We start from the raw sequence: 22,411 nt of genomic DNA, 5'->3' as shown, positions 1-22,411 counted from the left end.
AAAAATGTTACTTTGGATTTTCCTCTACACTTTTTTAAATAGGAAAAACTCCAAGCTTTCTATACACAAGAAATCTTAATATAATCTCTAAAAACAAAAGAGTTTATTCAAAGTTTAAGTATTCGTGAATACCCCGGTCTTCCTATTGTAATGTTTATCCTGATATTTTCATGTGAAACATCTTACCACATACACTTAAAATAATTTACAGTAGTTTTGTTCCCTTATTGGCAAGAAGTATTAAAATTCCTTATTTTTTCGATTTTTGCGATACTATATTTTATTGGTATTAGTGATTTAGCACCATGGACATACGCAGTGAGTTGGGTTCTGGGGGTCTGGAAATCTTCAGAAATCCCAACTTTTCTGTAAATTAAGTCAAAATATAGATCTGACGTTTACAAATTTGACAATAATTCATCCTCATATTGAATTTGAAGTCCCCAAGAAAGCATAGAGCCCTTTTCAAAATAAATTTCTGCCTACGTTAACTATCTAGCGCAGTACAAAATGTTCATAGCTAAAAACTAAAGTGCACTAGAAATGAATCATATACAAATTAAATAAGCCTTGAAATAAGCTAAATATATAAACAAAGATATTCCGGAACTCTGATTTACCGTCAAACCGTGAGCCATAGTCGAGAATAATATAAGTAAAGTAACTAATTATGACAATGTAAGCGTGCTTCTAGAAGCGGAAGAATTAGAAAAATAACGAGTTAAAGTAACTTTTCTAATAAAAATTTTGATCAATAAAAAGTAATTTAGCTGCTAACTAATAACAAATAGCTAGAAATTAACAATTTTGTATGCAGGATTGGTCAAAATTATAGCTACTATCCAAATCACATTTTACCTGGTTAATTAGCGTAAGAAAATGGCAAGATTTAACCATAAAATAGCTAAGTTAGCAACACTGTTAACATATTGATTTTTCTAGACTTATCTGGTTTCTTTGTATGTCTTTCCTTTTTGTAGGAACCTACTTACACCACTTAAAACAGATTTCTCGAAAAAGGCCACCCCTACTTTAGATAGCGTTCGTGCTTTTAGGGACCACCTGATGTACGGAGGAATGTCAGTCTATACCTTAAAATCGATCGTTTAAGATACATACAACGAAGTATACCAAAAAAGATGTATATATGAGATGAATTTATGTATGGATCCGTACAATAAATCTGCGCGGTGGTTTATACGACAATATATCAGCATAAGATAGGATAAGTATTTAAATTGTTGTTTTTCTTTTTTTCATGCACAGTTACAAAATGGAAGGTGTGTAATCAGGACCGGATCTATTATATGTGTAACACGTACATTTCCACAGGGCGGCAAAATCTGTCATAACTATATTATTTAAAATAAATATTTCTTGTTGAAAACATACTTCATAATGATGGCAGTGAAATTTACTAAGCTGACCTTCTAATTTGAATACTTCATTCATAAATCATATTTAGGTCGCATTAGTTTAAGGTCACATGGGCAGTGCTAAAGCAAATGGTAAAATAAATCTCAGCATGGATTGTTCGAGTGTTGTCATGTTCAAGAACTCAATTGTCGAACACCTGTTCTATTTAGTTAGTTATTACAGTTTTGATTTGGAAACTAGTCTTGTTTTTGTCACAAACAAAGTTCCTTATTATTGAAAGTGGAAAAAAGGTTTCTTTAACATTTTTTTAATAGATGTAGAAGGAAAATCAAGAAATAAAGATAAAAGAGCTAGTTGCACTGGAACGGCGAACTGATATATTGATTTTGAAACTCGATATTGAATTCTACAAAAAGGATTGTCATGTTTCTTCTGCGGGTGTGTTTGCTTTATCTTTCACTAACATAATAAATAATTATTTAAAGAAAGAAACGGATAATACGAAATTGTATTTGTAGAGTTTTGGCCTTTCTGAGTGCGAGTACTCTTTCCCTCCTCTTCGTTGTTCATGATGAGGTAACTAGGGTGACCAAATCGTCAACTAGAAAAAACGGGACACCTTTTATTTCTGTATAAATTGCTCCCCTAAATATATATTTTTGCCTTTCCGTTCCCTATTTCTCTCTCTCTCTCTCTCTCTGTATCCCCCACAAAAAAGAGTAAATTTACACTTTTTAGTTTCAAAACCTATTTAAAAGGTTCTGGAATTAATTAAATGACAAGTAACTATGAGCAACTAAAAGTGAAATATTTGCAAAACATCACTAAAAATATATGAGCGCTCAAATCTGTCACCGACAGGATTTACATTACTCTGAGCATCGGATTCCAACTCCTTTTATTTGCATTTTGTTACTTTTAAACATTATTTCACTTACAATTGATTTTCTTTTTACTTTTAGTTTTATAGTTTTATACCTTTGTTACCCTTTCGTAGTATGTTACATCTTAGTCAAATCACGGAAACACTGATGACAGCGCCTCAATGCGCCCAAACAGAGAGTAAAAACAGGTTTCATTGTTCTTCATAAGACTTTCAGCCCCTTGCACTGTCGTCTGCGGAGTGGGGAGGCCTAGGAGGGAAAACAGTGCAGCCACCACATCCAATATCGCAAACGTCGTAATGACGTTGCTCAGTAATTCGACATACTCCAATATAATCACATAGCTTAGAAAAAATAATATAAATTAGGAAATTTTAGCGATTCGAAAGGTTTTTTGTACCGAATGTACGTAAATACGGGACATTTTGGCGTCCCGGGAGAATTTTTCGGGACACCGGGAATGGTAGTAAAAAAACGGGACAATCCCGTTTTTACGGGACGGTTGGTCACCCTAGAGGTAACATACTTAATATCTGTGGCGTTTAATATTTGTTGTTCTTTCTGGATGGAGAAAAGGGGGCGGCAAAGGGCATTGCACGGGGCGGCAATTGCCTAGGGCTGTCCCCGTTTGTAATGTTTGTAATAATTTTACATACAAGTATACAGCATCATCAACCGGCAATATCTGAAACCTTCATTGTGTTAATTTAAACAAATTGATATATTGCAATTTTTTAGGTTAGGATTTAGATTTTTGGGCTTTCGGCAGCTATGACCATTTAGCCCGTCACGTTTGAGGGATGACGTCCCTCGCCAAGCGTACTACCCGGGGAAAAATGAAATGAAATCTTTGAGTTTTACGTCCCACGGTTATGCCGGTTAGGCTAAAGGAGACGGTGATTATGAGAAATGAATGAAATGGTGGAATGAAGAAAGTGGGAGGAAACGGGAGAACCCCGAGAAAACCCACGCACACGGTGTTTGTCCACCACAAAGTTCACTTGGCGGGAGCAGGGTTTGAACCCGAGACCCCAAGCACCAGAGGTGAACGCTCTACCACTGAGCCACCGCGGCCCCCTACCCGGGGAAAGGGAAGGAGAGAAGCGGCCTGGGACCTAAAGATAGGTACCACAACGGCATTTGCCTGGTGTGAATGAGGAAAACTCAGGAAAATCTCATTCAGGGTGGCTGTCCTGAAAAAACGTGTTACACTTTCCCGACCGAGTGCCCCTACCGGGAATAGACCCCGGAACCGCTCGCACCGAAGGCGAGAGCGTTAGCGAACACTGCAATTTTTTTGGTAACAACTCTACATGAAGGAAACGAATAGTTTCCATTTCCAGAATGAACATGTCAAAATGACTAAGAAACAATAATTAGGTGCTGCGAGATAACCAAACTATGCTGACCAGTGATATGATACCAACTTCAACTGATAAACTTCCTTGTTCGAAAACTAAGTTAGTACATAAATTTGTAATTTGTTTGCTCTAATAGGTTATACTTTCATTCTAAATCTGTTTATTTTCCCCTCCATGTTCGCAAACCTTCTAATACCCATAATACATAAGGATTTATCGCGGAATTAATCCAATCTATACATAAATTTGAATGTAATACATATTTCCATTTCCAAGCTATTAGCCACGCTACAAACTGCAAGTGTAATACACTTTTATCTACAGACTACGTAATGGTTAAACAGGTATCCAGCTAAAAACCACCTAAAAAGTTGAACACTTAAATTTAAGTTGATGATATTCCCATTTGAGCGCGTTCACAAAAAAGAAGAAGATAGAAAAACCATATTTAATCGTTTTATATACTACATACTTAATAACGATACCTATATGAACCGGTTCTTTAATGTTAACTAGTGTTTCATTCTGCTGGTAGATGTCAGGGAATTTATTATTCAAACTTGCCTGCTAAACGGGAAAGTTTTAATCTTGATTTTCTTCTTCTGGGAAGAAAAAATATCAACAAAAAGAAAAAAAAACTTAACGCCAAAAGTTCTTGTTTCTTTATGTAGAAGGAAAAAGAAGAAGATCCGGAACAGTTACATATTAGAGAAAAAAAAAAAAAACTTTACGTGTTTTCTTCCCCACTTATAGCCTGTGAAATCCTAACCATGAAAATTGTTATTTATGGTATGTCCTGGATTTCTAAGATAAGCCTAATCGAAGAGACTTTACCGTGATCTGGAATAAACCGGATTACGGTGGAAACAAGTGGGGCTAGAAGGGGGAAAAAGGAGGGAAATAAACATAGCGTAACCTCCAAGAAGTAGCAGTAGTCGACCGAATTGGTTATGGCTTCTAGAATACAACGTTCCTTGCTTTTTTTATTTTCTTTCTTCTTTTTTTTTTTTAATGATTTTGTTCTCAAGAAGGTATTCTGTACTGTATATGCAGGTTTAAGAGAACCCATCACGACGAAATTAAAAATACCGCTAATTTTACAGTAAATATGTGATATCTTCAAATAGATAAGAAAAAAATCGAAAAGTGGAACAAGAGCTCGCTAGACAATATTATTTTACATGAGATACCGTTATCACGACTCACTTATCTGCTTTCAATTTCCAGCCATTTAGAAAATCGGCATTTACTTTCGCTTTTCTAAACGATTGCAAACGGAAAGCTACTAGGCGATTAGTGATAACGGTACCTCATGCAAAATAATATTGTCTAGCGCGCTCTTGCTCCACATTTCGATTATCTTTTTTCTATTTGAAGATATCACATAATTACTGTAAAATTAGCGGTATTTTAATTTCGCAGTGATTAGTCCTCTTAATAACTTTGAGATAAAAATCTACATAGTAATTAGAATTATAGAAATGAACTTTATAAATTTAACATTTAATTGTTTCTTCTTCCTATTGGAAGTTCACTGAAACTGAGATAAAAATGCCAACGTTAAACAACGCGCCATTTAATTCCCTTCAATGTCTTGTATGATCAGATTTATCAACTGTGTTGTTATCGATGATCACAACGGGAAGACAATGTATATCTTATTACCTTATCTTCTTGTTAAATATTAATTTAATATATTATGCAATAATTCGTGTGCAGATTTACGTATGTAATAGCAGTGACTTCAATTGTAATGGCGTTTATTCAATTGTAAATGTGCTTACTTCAATTGTAATTGTTCTTTGTTCAATTGTAATAATGGTTATTTCAGTTGTGGTTGTGTTTAGTTCAGTTCTAATGGTGGTTAGTCCATGATTTTGTAAAAGAAAAACTTTTATAACAAAAGTCGATGGGATCGTTTAATAAAGTGAAACTTAACATTTTTCGAATAGAAATAGATTGTGAATGTTGGATGGTGTAAAAAGAGTGAATACGAAAGGATTGGCTAGTATAGAAAAGATGTACACAATAGTTACCTAGCATAATTAGTGATCCTCCACTGATGGGTCTCTCGTCGTATTGCAATCCTTCCTCTGAATTCTGGTGTTTAGGTTATAATTGGCCTAGTGACTTCAGACTAAACACCAACGTAAAAATGAAATGAACAATGTAAGTTTCGTAGATTGCAATGATCTCAAACAAAAGCTCTCTTAGACAACAAATTCGTCATTGTTGTCTACCAAAATAGACACGTAATTTACAACGTATTGACCTTTCTTTTTGCTTAGGCCAAGTTGGTGCGCCGAAAACTTGACGTAATAAGCGAACATCTCCATTTCATGGCCAGTGGCGTATATAGGATCTTGTTTCGGTTTCGGGGGGGGGGGCTTGAGAACCAGTAAGAAGTATTTGTGTTGTACGTATAATGCCAAAAAATAATAATTAAGTTATTTCGGGGAGGACTTGATCCCGATAGCTACTGCCCTAAATACGCCACTGTCCATGGCTAATGTCAAACGTATCCTAATGAAACGTGCTCTTTAGTTTTGTTGAAAGACCTTTGATCATTGAACCTCTAGTTCAATGAATCGAAGATAGTGTGAAGAAAGACAGTAACTATGTATAGATTGACATCAGATGAGGCGATCTTTAGGAATACGGAAAAACGGAACAATCTGTATATTTATTCATTAAGAAACACATACAAAAGAAAGAATCAACACAATGACTCCTTTATGTCTGAGAGTGTAAATGAACTGTAAGTTGTACTGAAAGAAATGAAAACTTAAAATAGAACTTTAATATCCATCTGATAAAAAAAAAAAAAAAAAATCACAGTTCATAATATCACATAAATAATATTTGTCGTTTTCACATAATTTTAGTTCAATCTGGCACATGTCCAAAACTTAATATAATAATAATAATAATAATAATAATAATAATAATAATAATAATAATAATAATAATAATAATAATAATAATAATAATAATAATAACGATAATAATAATAATAATAATAATAATAATAATAATAATAATAATAATAATAATAATAATAATAATAATAATAATAATAATATAGAAGAATTATCGTGCCTAGTCACGATATATTAACAAGGGCGACCATCAGGGGGGCAAAGTGGGGCGCTTGCCCCCTAGAGGAAATTGTACTTCTGCATATTGAAAATCCAATAGAATTTTTGCATTAGTTACAGCAAAATTTGAAACTATTTTTGAAACGTCGCTTACACTTGCCCCCCTTGGAAACCACAACATGGGCGACCTTGTATATTAACAATACTATTCCTAGTAATTACGTTAGTGATACTATTAGCACAACTTATAATTTTTGACTGTTTTCCTCTTTCCATTAATATTTGACTGTAAGCTACATGGTGCTAGTTATTAGGCACTCATAGTCAAATAAATTATTATTTATTGTTGTAGAAAGAGTCACATATTAATAGAAGTTATATAAATTGTATTTTAGGAATTCGCAATACCATTTATATAATGAGTCTTAGACCGTAGATGATATTTTGATACTTCTTCTACCTGTACAATATTCAGATGTCTATCTTGATCTAACATATTGATCTAACCTCTTTAACGAACGACCATATTTAATTAACTTTGCTCATCCATTAATAATTAGCCTTTTCATTAAATTAAGTAAATTTATGAAACATATTTACATGAGGGCGTTGCTATTTATACCATATTCACAAATTAAACTTTAAAACATAAGTGATTATTCATAATGGATATTACTGTTACTTATATTTAATTACTATCATAATCACTTTGTTAATATATTTCGACTTTTGATTCGTTTACTTTTTTCTCTTTTTTGTTAATAATTCTTCCATTTCGTTTGAATATTGATATTAAATGATGTAATTAATGAATTGAATACGAGGGTCTGTCAAAAAAAAATTTTTGGAATGTTGTAGGTTTGGCATTTGTGATGGAATCACAATGAAACTTGTACAGTATAGTCATAAGGTTGCTTAATTATGAATTTGACAAGTATTAACACGTCTTAACAGGCAGTGGACGAGTAATGTAACAAAACGGGGAAGTATGTGGTGATCAGTTGTTGCAATTTCACAGATCGAGCAACGCTCAAACATCAAGTTCATGTGCAAATTTAAGAAAAATCTGCTTCAGAGACTTTGATAGCTTTAAAAATAGTTTAGCACCATCGGATATTTGGTTTTTCCGAAAAACTAAAAAATAGGCCTTTTCCGTTTCGCCAACGCAGAAGAGATTGAAACCAACGCGACGCCTGAACTTTTGGAAGATACCAAAAAAAAGAACTTTGTTTGGTGTTTTCCCCAATCACAGGAACGGTGGAAGGTGTGTGTGCTCCTGAGGTGCCTACTTTGAATCATAGGTAAAAGTGAATCTGAAAAGGTAGGGATACGCATGACGTCATTCCGTCCACCATGCCTATCTTTTCCCATTGTAACTTTTTAAGGAAGTGAAGGGACGCCAAAGATATTTTTGGAAGTGGGCAGTAGGGTACGGAGGAATTTACTTCGGGGGGGGGGGTCCAACTCAATAGGAGAGTATTTTATATTAAAATTTCTAAAGTTGCCCCTAAAATTAGGCTAAATTTACACAAAAGTCGAATTTTCGGGGGGGACCCCAAGGACCCACCCCCTGCGTACGTCCCTGGAAGTGGGGAATGACGTCCTCACGCGTTCCCCTCACTTTTGCTGCTGCGATTAAATAAATGTGTAGTTATATCATGCTAATAAAGAGCTATAACAGAATTCCGGGAACTTTTTGACGGACCCTCGCATATAACCAGCAGAATATTAGCAGGTTCTGTCAAAAATATTGAGCCTTTGTTGTTAAAATTGAAAATTGAAAATTAACTGTCACTTGAAAATAGCATTATAAAACTATGTATGCATAATTTACGTTGGGGGCGCGGTGGCTCAGTGGTAGAGTGAGCCTCCGGTGCTTGGGGTCCCTGGCTCGATCCCAGCTCGCGCCGTGTGGACTTTGTGGTGGACAAACACCGTGCTCGTGGGTTTTCTAGGGGTTCCCCCGTTTCCTTCCACTTTCTTCATTCCACCATTTCACTCATCTCTCATCATCACCGTCTCCTTTAGCCTAACCGACATAACCGTAGGACGTAAAACTTAAAGATTTCATTTCATTTTTAATTTCATAATTTAGGTTGATGACCTTCTGCCATTTCCCCGGTAACACCATAATCTAATCGCTTACAATTTCTGTGGTTTGTGATCAAAAAATTATAACACGTGTTTTTCACAGGTCTCTTTTGAAATTAACTCAAAATTACTACGTTATCTTACAACCATTATTACCTTGTATGCTCGTTAAATATTATTTTAATGTATCATGTAATGATGCGTGTGCAGATTTATGTAATAGTAGTTAATTCAATTGTAATTGTACTTAGTTCAATTGTAATCGTTCTTTGTCCAATTATAATAATGGTTAATTCAATTGTAGTGATGCTAATGCCATTCTAATGGTGGTTAGTCCAATTGTAATGATGGTTTGTTCAATTGTAATGTCAGTTTGTCTAATTGTAATGGGATTTATTCAATTGCAATTGTACTTAATTTAGTTTAATTGTAATGGTTCTCAGTCCTATTGTAATAGTGGTCAAAACATTATAACACATGATTTTCACAGGTCTCTTTTGGAAATAATTCAATACAATTCAGCGAGTTCTACAGAGAGAAAAACAAAATATATTTGGAAGGTGCCAAGTCCTGGCTATACGGTAGATGCATTAAAACTTCCCAGCCAAGTTTTTTTTTTTTTTAGTTTGTGACGGGTTGTTAAACATGTATGGGTCTAGCGTTGTCAGTGTGCTATGTGGCACCCTTTCTATTGACCAGTTCCGTCCGTTTGTTTTAAATTGCTAGATGCATTTGCGCTAGAGTATCTTTCCGAATTTACTGTTCAGCGCGGTGATGCCCTTCCAATTCTAACAAACGCACAAGATAAGCTCACTGAGGGGCCAGTGTGAGCTTTGCCATATACTGTGGAACTTTTCACTTCGACCACATTTTTTTTCCTCACATATTGCTTTCGTTAGGTTATCCACTTTCCATTACTCGCGATCAACTGCTTTAGCAATGGCTCTAGGTCGTTACGCCTCATTAGAGATGTGCTGATAGGAGTTCGTTAGAGTGCATGTTTTTGTAGTCAGATCATGTGACTCCGAAATGTCGATCTTTTTCTTGTAGACAGCTTTTTCCAAATGGTTTACCCCTATTTGGCAATGAATGTCATGTCGGTCTGATTTAGCTAAATTGTTGAACAGAATTTCATCTACTTCATCTGTTTACATGTCGGTCTGGGTCAACTTTTAACCGAATTTTATCCACTTTGACTGCTTACTTGTCGGTGTAGCTCAACTTTTGAACAAAGATTCATTCATTTTGATTGCTAATATGTCGGTTTGAATCACTTTTTAAAACAGAATTTTGTCCACTTTTATTGCTTACATGTCAGTCCGGCCCAACTTTTAAACAGTTTCAACCATTTTGACTGCTTGCATGTCGATCTGGCTAAATTTTTAAACATAATCTCATCCACTTTGACTGCTCACATGTCGGTCTGGCTCAACTTTAAAACTAAGTTCATGAACTTTGGGAGCTTACATGTCCGTTTGTCTAAACTTTTAAATAAAATATCATCCACTTTGACTGTTTACATGTCGTTTTAGCTCAACTTTTAAACATACTTCAATCCACTTATATGTTGGGCTAGCTCAACTTCTAAACATAATTTTATCCCCTTTGACTGATTACATGTCGCTCTGGCTCACTTTTTAAACAAAATTTCATCTATTTTAACTGCTTAAATGTCGGTCTAGCTCAACTCTTAAACAAAATTTTAGCCACTTTGCTTAAATGTCGTTCTGGTTCATTTTAAAACAGAATTTCATGCAATTTGGCTGCTTATATGTCGATCTCGCTTAACTTTTAAACCCAATTTCATTCATTTGAACTGCTTACATGTCGGCCTAGATCAATTTTAAACTACCTTTCACCCACTTTGGTAACTTACATGTCGGTTTGTCTAAATTTTTAAACGAAATATCATCCACTTTGACTGCTTACATGTCGGTTTGGCTCAACTATTAAAAAAAAAAAAAATCATCCACCCAACTTTTAAACATAATTTTATTGCATAAACTGCTTACACTCAACTTTTAAACATAATTTTACCCCCTTTAACTGCTTACATGTCGATCTGGATAAACTTTAAACAATTTTTTCATTCACTTTGACTGCTTACATGTCGGTTGGCTCAACTTTTAAACAAACTTTAATCCACTTTGACTGCTTACATGTCGGTTTAGCTCAACTTTTAAACATACTTCAATCCACTTAAATGTTGGGCTAGCTCAACTTCTAAACATAATTGTATCCTCTTTGACTGCTTACATGTCCGTTTGGCTCACTTTTTTTTTTTAACAGAATTTCATCCATTTTAACTGCTTACATGTCGGTCTTTCTCAAATTCTAAACAGAATTTCGTCCATTTTTTTTCTGCGAGAATCAACTTGTTTATTGAAATTACGAAAGCGACACCCCTTTAACACCTTAACAGGTAACAGTGACTTTAATGGTGATTATTTTTATCCAAATCATTTATAAATTTCTGTAGTAACCCTATTTTGGTTACTCCATGTATGTATATTTATTTACTTGTGACATTCATTTTATGTTTAACTTTTAGTTGCAGGTAAATATGATGCAAAAATAACAGTAAGTTTATATACTTATATTAATCCTTAAATAAGGACATTTCAGCATTCTTTGTTGGTGCTAGTTATTTAGCTTTCGTTGTCTTCTTCTTCTACTTGGTAATGGAGAATTGGCGCACGTTATTCTGTGCACTGATGGGAAGAAAATGAACACAAAAGGAAGTTGTTATTCAATTGCAATTTTTAATTTTGATTATCAAAGTTTCTTGTGAGTGATAATTATAGAATTGTTATATACAGTTTGTTTTTGAGCTGTAGTTATGGTGAAAGAATTGCGAAGTTGAAATTCTTGCGACGTACTATAAAAATATTCCGTTGACATAGTTCGCAACTTGGTCACGTGTGCATTGTATATTTTGGATAAAGGAAGAATATTACTCATCGAGAAAAGTAACATTTATAATTTGTACGAATTGCTGTAGTACAAAGTATTGCTAGTACTGCATAAAGTGAAGTATTTTGATTCTCAAATGGGATCATTCCAGTACCAGTTTATATAAGTTGCAGTGTACGTTCGATGAACAAAGGAGATTGTTGGTGAACAGTTTGATTTTGTGAGTCAACTCCTGGAGCTGAATAGGTTGAATGACGTAAAGTAATAGTGGCTATTATCCAGAATAACTTGACACATGGAATAATACAAATTTTCATCCCTTGAACAGAGATTCGTAGTGGTATTATCTACTACTTGCCAATGGTGAATTCCGGCACAGATGAAGTATAGTGGAGCATGTTATGTATAAGAGGACTAAATGCAGATTATCTTCGTATCGTACAGGTTTGCTAGTGCATGCTTAACTGTCAACTTTGAGATAGTGAAACAGTTGCTACTTTTGGTATCTCCCATTCAATATATTAGTTAATTATGAAGCTATCTGTTGATTGGAATATCGAAGTACTTTCTAATTAAACAAAACATACGAAGTAAAGAGTGTCGTAGTGGTATAAAAGGGAACTTTTCCTAGCCAAATATTTTAATAGTTTAGTAACTACCTTTTAATTATATTCATTGGTTATGTTTAGTCATGTTAGTGTATTCCTTTCTCTTTCTTTCATAATTTTTGAATACTTATGTACAGGAACGATAATCTTCCTGTATGTATATGGTTATTTTAGTTTTAGTACGTAAATGTAACGTTTCGGGAGTAGCTCAACAGAATTCTCGCTGCTCGTTTTAAGAATTTGAACTGTACAAAGCATTTACAATCTCTTTTAACTAGCAACATTTTATTTTATCATTGTTTTATTTGGTGAAGTGATATAGTACGGTACTGATAATTATTTCGTTGTTGATCTTAATTAGAAGGAAAGAAAGAAGACATTTATATTATCAGTGTTCAACATTTTGAGTTTGTAATCTTAGTATTATTATGAATATGTGGATTTTTTTTTCTCAAAGCAAAGACATTTACGACAAATAAATATGAAAGCAGTTGTAAAAGAAATCATATGTTGCTTTTTGTGGACGACACTCGTAATTCTAGACTGAGAAGTATTTCATTGTAATTCTGCGTAAACTCAAAGAAGGTGAGTGAATATAGTAGTCTTCTAAAACATTAGACATAAATTTATGTATGTTCATATCTGTGTTTTGATATACAGTAATTACTTCAGACTAATAAACAGTTCAAACAAGAAATATATTTCTGTAATATCAAATATTTCTTGCTGTACTCCGTTCAAGGAATTTCGTACTCGGCTAAACGAGCTTGAACTATTGTCTTCTGATTATCTGTAGATAACATAGATACGTATAGAGAGTAGGAGCTACATTTCTGATTCACGTAACGCTGTGTAATCTTGGAACATTTAAATGACAGAGTTGTATAAACATCCATGGCAAATATTAATACATTAAAGCCGATTATAAACACAACCTCTTTCATTCACAAATATGCGTTCTCGCGTGATCCTCTTTACTGTCTTTAGGAGAGTTTATAGGATCACGCAAAGAGATATGTTAATTCTGTTTTCGAGTAATTATCTCTGCTGAGTTCCTTAGTGGGATCAATACACTAACATGGTAGCAGATAACGGCAACTGAAAATCTTGAAATGAAAGATTTCAGTTTAACGTCCCACGCCTACGCCATTTATGCTAAGAGAGACAATGATTAAAGCAAATGAATGATGATGGAATAATTGGTGGAATAAGAAAGTGGAAGGAAACGGGAGTAATTCCAGAACACCCACGATGCTTTCACCACAAACTTTTTGGGTCGGGGACAAGAGGCCCCACACACAAGAGGTAAGCTAACTACCACTGTGCCACCGCGCTCCCCTACAACGGTAGTTTTAACGGTAGTTTTCTATATAGTCCATGTCCCACATATGTCAGAAAATTTGTGAATTTTCTTTCTTGCAATAGATAATTGAAGCAATTGTCTTGGCCTAATTCGTTAATGAAGTCAGTATCGTAATGTACGTATATGTCAGGTAATGGAAAACTACCTTTCTGGGCATACAAAAGTGTACATGCCCTCTCCCAAAAAAGTATCTACCCCATATTCACTCCTCGGCCATCCTCACTAAATTAACCCTGGCGTTATTACTGGTGGACGGGGTAAATAATGCAAGAATGCATCTCCTTATTGCTCTAACAATTTAATACAAAAATTCGTGCAGAATTACGCACAATTTTGAACTAATTTTGCCTGTAACGTCTCATCTGTAGAAAGGTTTTGGTCCCTTTTATCTCCTAAAGTATCTATGAGGTAATTAGAAAAAGCATGAAATACTTGTAGGGTTGCCAGGTGTACTGCATATACAAGACTGTCTTATATTTTACTATTTCTTTTCGTATCCTGTATCAAAGTTGCACATGACGCACATTTGCTCAGTATCTGCTCACTAATATCAGTGGTGTATTTGCTTACTAATTGTTGTAGGACAAATAGTTGCTAAGAAAACTCAAATTAGCGGATAAAGAAACTAACGAAGATTGTTGTTAATAAAGCCTTGTGAAGAAATGAAACGCCTGTCATTGAAAATGGTTAAATAACTGAGCTTGCCTTTTTAAAAAAAGTTAACTAAATGTGATACAGGGTGTTTCAAAATGAATATCGTGGTTTTAAGGCATTTGTAGTAACTAACTAACTAACTAACTCTATGGCCTATGGAACCCGGAGGTTCAATGCCGCGTTCACAAAAGCTCTCCACTGATTTCTATCCTTAGCTAACTGCATCCAGTTTCTACTTTGTATTCCAATCTCTGCGAGATCCATCTTAACATTGTCTTCCCATCTGCGCCTAGGTCTTCCTAATGGTCGTTTTCCGATTGGTCTTCCAATCAAGACTTTGAAAGCGTTTCTATTTTCTTCCATTCTAGCTACATGACCCGCCCACCTAAGCCTCCTAGACTTGACGATCCTAACAATGTTGGGTAAACCATATAAATTATGTAGTTCCTTGTTATGAAGTTTCCGCCATTCCCCATTCCCGTTCCTCTTGGGTACGAATATTCGTCTCAGGATCTTGTTCTCAAATACTTTCAGTCTATGTTCTTCCCTCAGAGTAAGCGACCATGTTTCGCAACCATACAGAACAACAGGCATGGTTATCGTTTTGTATATTTTAAGCTTCAGATTCCTCGATAGAATTCGCGATGACAAGATATTTTGAACGGAATAATAACACGAATTCCCTGCTTTTAGTCGACATTTAATTTCTTCGTGAATATGAAAGGCATTTGTACTATATATTACAATTAAATTACAATTATAAATAATAATCTAATGAAAGAACAACACGCAAACAGTTTTGGATGCACGCATGCTCATGCACTGTTTTCTCTGTCTGCCGTTAGAAAGCGCTAGTAACAAAAATGGCGACTAGTGAGAAGAAAGCGTTTTGTGTTTTACATTTTGCAATGAGTGAATCTGTAGTCACAGTGCAACGTGCTATCCGTATTAAGTTCAAATGCAATCCACCAACTGATAATAACATCCGTAATGGTATTATCCTTAGCAGTAGAGACAACTTGCGAACCACTTGCTGTAACCTTACATTGGAAGTCGTCAAGCTTGTATCCGGCTTAATTGGAAAGCGTGCAAGCATGCCGCAAGCTTGATTCCAGTTACGAAGTTACATGGGGACAACTTTGCATCCAGTGTTCCATCCAAGCATGACGCAAGCGTTTTACGCTGGCGCCAAGTCAATGGCCAATGAACGGCCAGTGATGCTATGACGTTCTGCGAAAGATCTAAAAGAATCGCTTGTAAGTACAACAAAATACAGCTTGTATGAAAGCACGCGTTGAAATGGCAAGCGTAGAAAGCCAAAAGCCAAGCAAACGCCAACTGGCAGAAAGCTTTCTTGCTACTTGGGTCCAGTGTGAAAACACCGGTTGTTTGTGCAAATGGAACAGTACGGAACGACCAAGAGTGACTAAAGAACGTGTTGAACGAGTAAGAGAGTCTTCCACGCGTAGCCCCAAGAAATCAGTTCGGAAGGCTAGTCGTGAATTAGCAAGTCCAGTAACGTCTATGTGGAGAATTTTTAGGAGATTGAGGAACTTAAGAAAGAGGACTGAAGCAGTTGTTGCAACAATTACTCCAAACACACTAATCAAGGTTTGAGAAGAGCTCGTCTATGGACTCAATGTGTACCGCGTGACGAATGGTGCTCACCAGTAGCGTATTTAGGGGGGCTTCCGGGCTTAAGCCCTCCCGAAATCTTACTTACTATAGTAAAGTATCTTAAATATCTTGCTGAATTTTCACATTTTTAGGCAAAGCCCCCCCCCCGAAACAAAATCGTAAATACGCCACTGGTGCTCACATTGAACACTTGTAGCAAAAACTGTTTGAGTGGCTCTACTACAAAATCTTAAAAGCACGATATTCATTTTGAAACACCCTGTATTTTAAGTGCCAATATTGCTCATGTATTGCGTGTATGTTAACATTTATTTATTTATTTATTTTGCAATGCGCGTCCTGTATTTACAATGGATATATGAGTCAACCCTAAACATCTAAATACATTTACATTTTGACATTGATTTCTTGTGGAACTACTGTAATTTCTCTGTAGACATCCAAATTCAGGTTTCCTGTAACAGCAGTTACTGTACGTTGCAAGGAACTCCGTTCTCTTACCTTCATTCCGCTATGCGGCGCTGTCGTCGTTGTCCTTAACTCTTAGTCAAGTGATTTCGAGTTCGTTAAACAAGCAAGTTTGAACTTCCGTCCGCTACATTCGGGGCTTCCGATTTGCCGCTGCAGTGCACGTGTTCCCTCTCCTGTCCCTCAGCGACCTGCTTAGCTACAATCTCTACCTCTTCCCACTGAAGTTCTCTGCTAGGATTCCTGGAAATGTAATCCTTCGTTCTTTCTTCTGCTGCCATCTACCGGGGGTAAGAATCAGTGAAAAAATCGTGAATTTCACCGTTAAATTTTCTCATAACCTTTTTCACGTCTGCATCTGTTGGATTTTTATCTTTTTTGTGATATGTGACATGCAGAAAATGTTTTTATACCAAACCAACTAATGCCATTTACCAAGGTTCTTTTTAAAGATATAAGCATTAAAAAGATGCTATGGGCCTTAAGCAGAGTCATTTTGACGCATGGCTATCACCACACTAAAGGTTTGACTAACACATGGTCATCACAAGTGTATTCAGAATCTCTGATTAGCAAGTAGTAGTTGACTAAGTTAATCACATGTGACTAATAAATTTAGAGCAGAGGGTACAATGGTTTAGCCACAATACACTTATATTATGCGAATATAAAGGCAATTAATTACCTGTCTTTCTTTCTTTCCTTTCACCTCATTGGGTGAATTAACTATGAAGCAGCTATTAAACCGAGTCCTCTACAATAGCAGAACTGTTCCTTAAAGTGAACAGTGAGAGATGAGAAAAAAATTTCCAGTTTTCTGAGAGATACATACATCTAATCGATAAATTATTTTCTCTTATATTCATAGGCGGCGCCACAGTGGGTGCAGTGGGTGCAGCTACACCCACATTAGCTTCGATTTTCAAATTTCCTACAATAATTCTTTCTATTTTGCATATTTCTTGTTTCCTGTTTTTGGATATATTTGAGTGACTTCTAAAATCTCTTATAAGTTATTTGCTATCCTACCGTGTTTTTCTAGTTTTTTTAAAAGTAAAACTTAGGGATTATTTTTGAGATCTTGAGGCTTAATAGTGCAGAGCGTTCTGGCAACAATGTTAGGATGTGTTTTCCCATCCTAACCTGCACCCACATTACCTAAATTCTGGCGCCGCCTATGCTTATAATTACAACATAATTCTTCTATTGTCCCTAATATTTATTGACTTCTTCTTATTCCCCCGTAAATGCATCACTTAGAAATGAATAAGTTAATTATAATTCTATTTAATAAATATTTATAAATTATTTTGGTGTCAAACCACAAAGAAGAAATTTCGAACTTCGTATTTCATATATTTTCGTTTTTATATTACAGACTACACAGGCGGATGTCTAGATATCCGTATGATCTTGAAGCTTTGCTGGCGTCTACTATTAATCCAATGTTCTCGGGATTGCTGCCAGAGTGAGTGTTGCTGTGCTGAGCTTTCGTTACCATACAGCGGCAACATCTTCAGAGCTATGTGTTGGAAAACAGAAACAGAAACAGAAAAATTAAAAATAAGGACGCCCCTCAGGATAGCCCGCGCCCTGACAGAGAGTAAGGCATCAACCATCTGTCTACATGCCTCTCCTCACATGCAGTTAGTAATCTATAGCATCTGTCGGTTGGGGATGTATGTCGCGGCTTCTATCTTATACGGATACATTTTCCGCGGATCTATAGTTGTGTAGACAGAAGGAAAGAAGGGTAAAGAAGAAGATAGGAAAGCGCGAGAGAAGATTTATTATGTTTTTTGAGAGGGACAAAAAATCTGGAAACCAGGGGAAAAAACCCTGTATCGGTCATGCTGCATGCATAAGAATTTACATGGCAAAACCACATTGGAAGGGTGGTAAAAATCCATGTAAACATGTCTGTATTGATATATCTTATTTGTTAAATTATAAACCTATCTGAATTATTAGTGATATCTATCTGTGTTGTCTGTAGTGGGGAGTGTATTGTTAGTGGGGATTGTGTTATTTTTTTAACATGCAATTTGTCTATATCATTGTCCATTGTCGGTGCTTTGAGTCGTCATCGGTTTGCAGGTCACGGCAGGCTACTATCTTCTTTGTTTTTTGATCTTCCGCCGGTCCCCCTGCTATGTTTCTTCTTAGCAACTGTTTGTGGATATGTGACATACAGCTGACCTGTTGTTGTTGATAATGCATTTATTGATAGACTGAAGATCTTCTTGCTGGTTGTGGCTATTACTTCTATGAGTTTGGTTCTTTCTTCTGGCGGTGCTATTATTGTCAGGATGGATGTGACCCAGGTGAGTATTTTGTACGTGGCTCGATCAATTGCTTCCTCTATTGTTTCAATGGTCTGCGTGGTTTCAGTTGTTTCTTCGTGTGTAGTGCTGCCTGATTCTTCTTTGTTTGATTTCTGTCCCTGAAAAGAGCCAGATGGTTTGCGTGTACTTCCAAGGAGTAGCCTTGGTCTTGTTGTTTGAGATGTTTTTGGTCTTTGCGGACAGTTGCTACTGCCGGTTCTATGACCATCTATTTTGCAGGTGGCACAGAAGTTGTTGTTAATTGGTAAGTTGCAGCTGTTTTCGTGTGTGTTCCCACATCTGTGGCATCTCCTGTTATTGGTGCACTGATATTTCAGGTGGCCGTATTCGTCAAGTCAAGTCAAGTCAAGTCAAGTACTGTCATGTTTTCCTACTCATATTGAGAAGGAAGGATATCTAGCTATGAGCTACTTTATCCAAAGAATGTATTGTATATTTGTGTGTGTTTACAAGTCTGCGTGTTTCAATGGCACTGTGTAAGTTTTTTTTTTTTTTTTTTTTTTTTTTTTTTTTTTTTTTTTTTTTTTTAATTTAATACAGTTGTGTAATAAGTGAGTTCTTTTTCTAGGTATAGTTGGGATTGGGTGGGGGGAGGAAAGCAATATGCTGGTTGTGCTGGTTTTGCTGCTCTTCTTTGTGATGATGAGGTTGCTGATGTCTCGCCGCATCAAATGAGTTCGTGCCAGTCCAAAGCCTGTACTGAGTCAAAAACTGGGTGAGATTGAGTTTATGTTGTGCTTTTATTCACTTATGCGTTCTTGTGCTGGTCGTACAATTTATATTGTGGTCTTTAGAAATTGCTGTGTTTCTATTGGTTGTTTTTGTTGGCCAATGGCGTGCTCTGATTTTGCTGGTGGAAGCTGCTCTCTGATTGGCTGATGGTTCTTTTCGTACTGAGAAGCTGGATCCAGATGTCAGGTAGATGATAACCTTCGTCTCTGTTGATGGATGGCTTGTATGAACGGATGAATAAAGATTCATGTATTTTCCTGTCCCAGAACTGTTTGCTTTTCTTTAGTACTTCAATTTGGTCCCACATGGCTGTATGATTGTATTGTATGCAGTGTTCGGCTATTGCAGATTTTTCAGGTTGTTTAAGTCTGGTGTGTCGCTGGTGTTCTTTCATTCTGTCTTCAATGTTCCTTCCCGTTTCACCTATGTAAGTGGCGTTACATTCACAGGTGATCCTATAGATGCCTGGTGTCTTTAATCCCAATGAGTCTTTTGCAGTTGGTAATAAACTCCTGATCTTCGGTGGAGGGTCGCATTCCCCTTGTCTGCTGGTAATATTATGATGCTGTCATTTGCTCGTAGGTCATTGAGGGCTTTCCTTTCTTCTCTGGATAGGTTGTATTTCGGCTTCTGCTGCTTGGCCCTCATAAGGACCGTAACGGCTTGTGTGCGTATGTGGTCTGCTGCTTCTTGGTCTAAGTGTTTTACTGCTTGTTCAATAAGCATCATAAGATTACCAGCAGACAAGGGGAATGCGACCGTCATTCTCAACAAGGAAGACTACCACTCCAAATTGACATGCCTACTGGAAGATCCAGCATATAGGAAAATTGACAGAGATCCAACCAAGGCCATCGAGAAGAAAACCTCCAGATTAATACAAAGTTCCAGCCTGAATGAAGAAGAAAAGAAGAGGCTTAAACCTTCCGGTTCAATACCACCCAGGATTTATGGCCTTCCGAAGATACACAAGAAAGAAGTTCCATTACGACCCATAGTCAACACCATAGGAGGCCCCACGTACAACCTGGCCAAGAAATTAACTGGACTGCTACAGCCACTAACAGGAGAGTGTACACACCATATCAGAAACTCCTGCCATTTCGTACAACTACTACACAGCATCAAGACAAACACAGATGACATACTCGTCAGTTTTGATGTGGTTTCTCTCTTTACAAGGGTACCACTGGAAGATTCTATTAAACTCCTGGAATCGCATTTCAGCAAGGATATTGTACATCTCTTCAGACACACCCTAACGTCTACCTACTTCAGTTACCAAGACAATTTCTTTGAACAAAGCGATGGTGTGGCAATGGGCTCTCCTCTCTCTCCAGTAATAGCGAACTACTATATGGAGTATTTTGAACACAAGGCGCTAGAAACAGCAACATACAAACCTAAAGTATTCTACAGATATGTAGACGACACATTCGTCATATGGCCCCATGGCAGACAGAAACTCGACGAATTCCTGACGCATCTGAATTCTATACACCGCAACATCCAGTTTACTATGGAAACAGAAACAGAAGGAAGACTCCCGTTCCTGGACGTACTCGTATACAAGAAACCAGATGGAAGTCTAGGCCATTCAATCTACAGGAAACCCACGCACACTGATCTCTACCTCGATGCGACCAGTTTTCATCATCCTGCACAGAAGATGGGGGTTTTAAATACTCTAATACACAGAGCATACCAAATAGCAGATCCAGATAATATAAGCACAGAACTGTCTCACCTGGAAACGGTATTCAAATTCAACGGATATTCGTCGAAACAGATCAAGACAGCCATGAGAAAATACAGTAGCAGGAATTGCACCACAAAAGAGGACAACACGGCAGACAAGGAAAATATTGCAGTTATTCCATATATGGGAAAAACCTCCAACCAACTAGCAAGACTATTGAAGAAATTCAACATCAAGACTGTACACTGCCCTCCACCGAAGATCAGGAGTTTATTACCAACTGCAAAAGACTCATTGGGATTAAAGACACCAGGCATCTATAGGATCACCTGTGAATGTAACGCCACTTACATAGGTGAAACGGGAAGGAACATTGAAGACAGAATGAAAGAACACCAGCGACACACCAGACTTAAACAACCTGAAAAATCTGCAATAGCCGAACACTGCATGCAATACAATCATACAGCCATGTGGGACCAAATTGAAGTACTAAAGAAAAGCAAACAGTTCTGGGACAGGAAAATACATGAATCTTTATTCATCCGTTCATACAAGCCATCCATCAACAGAGACGAAGGTTATCATCTACCTGACATCTGGATCCAGCTTCTCAGTACGAAAAGAACCATCAGCCAATCAGAGAGCAGCTTCCACCAGCAAAATCAGAGCACGCCATTGGCCAACAAAAACAACCAATAGAAACACAGCAATTCCTAAAGACCACAATATAAATTGTACGACCAGCACATTCCAACACATAGCTCTGAAGATGTTGCCGCTGTATGGTAACGAAAGCTCAGCACAGCAACACTCACTCTGGCAGCAATCCCGAGAACATTGGATTAATAGATATCCGTAGTTCCACATTTATTTTTCTCATCCGATGTATTGGGGTTATATTAGTTAATCATACCCAACTCAACTTATTAGCTGAACTCTAAGGCCGCGCCTCCATTGCTTCCGAATTCGATTGCGAATGCGAATGCGAATTTCCCAGCACGTGTAAATAAATAGGAGTGCCTCGACTAGTTCCGACCTGCGAATTGCGAAAACCGGCGAAAAGATGCGAATGCGAACGATCCCAACATGCTGGGATTGTTCGTCCGAACTCGTGCGAACGGAGAGTCGTCTGCAGGGAAATTGAGCGCTACGTGAGAGAAGAAAGTTTGTTTTGCGT

Source organism: Thermobia domestica, chromosome 3 (assembly GCF_964235325.1).
Source record: "Thermobia domestica chromosome 3, izTheDome1.hap1.1, whole genome shotgun sequence".
Lineage (NCBI taxonomy): Eukaryota > Metazoa > Arthropoda > Insecta > Zygentoma > Lepismatidae > Thermobia > Thermobia domestica.
Note: the sequence above shows the minus strand (reverse complement) of the source record.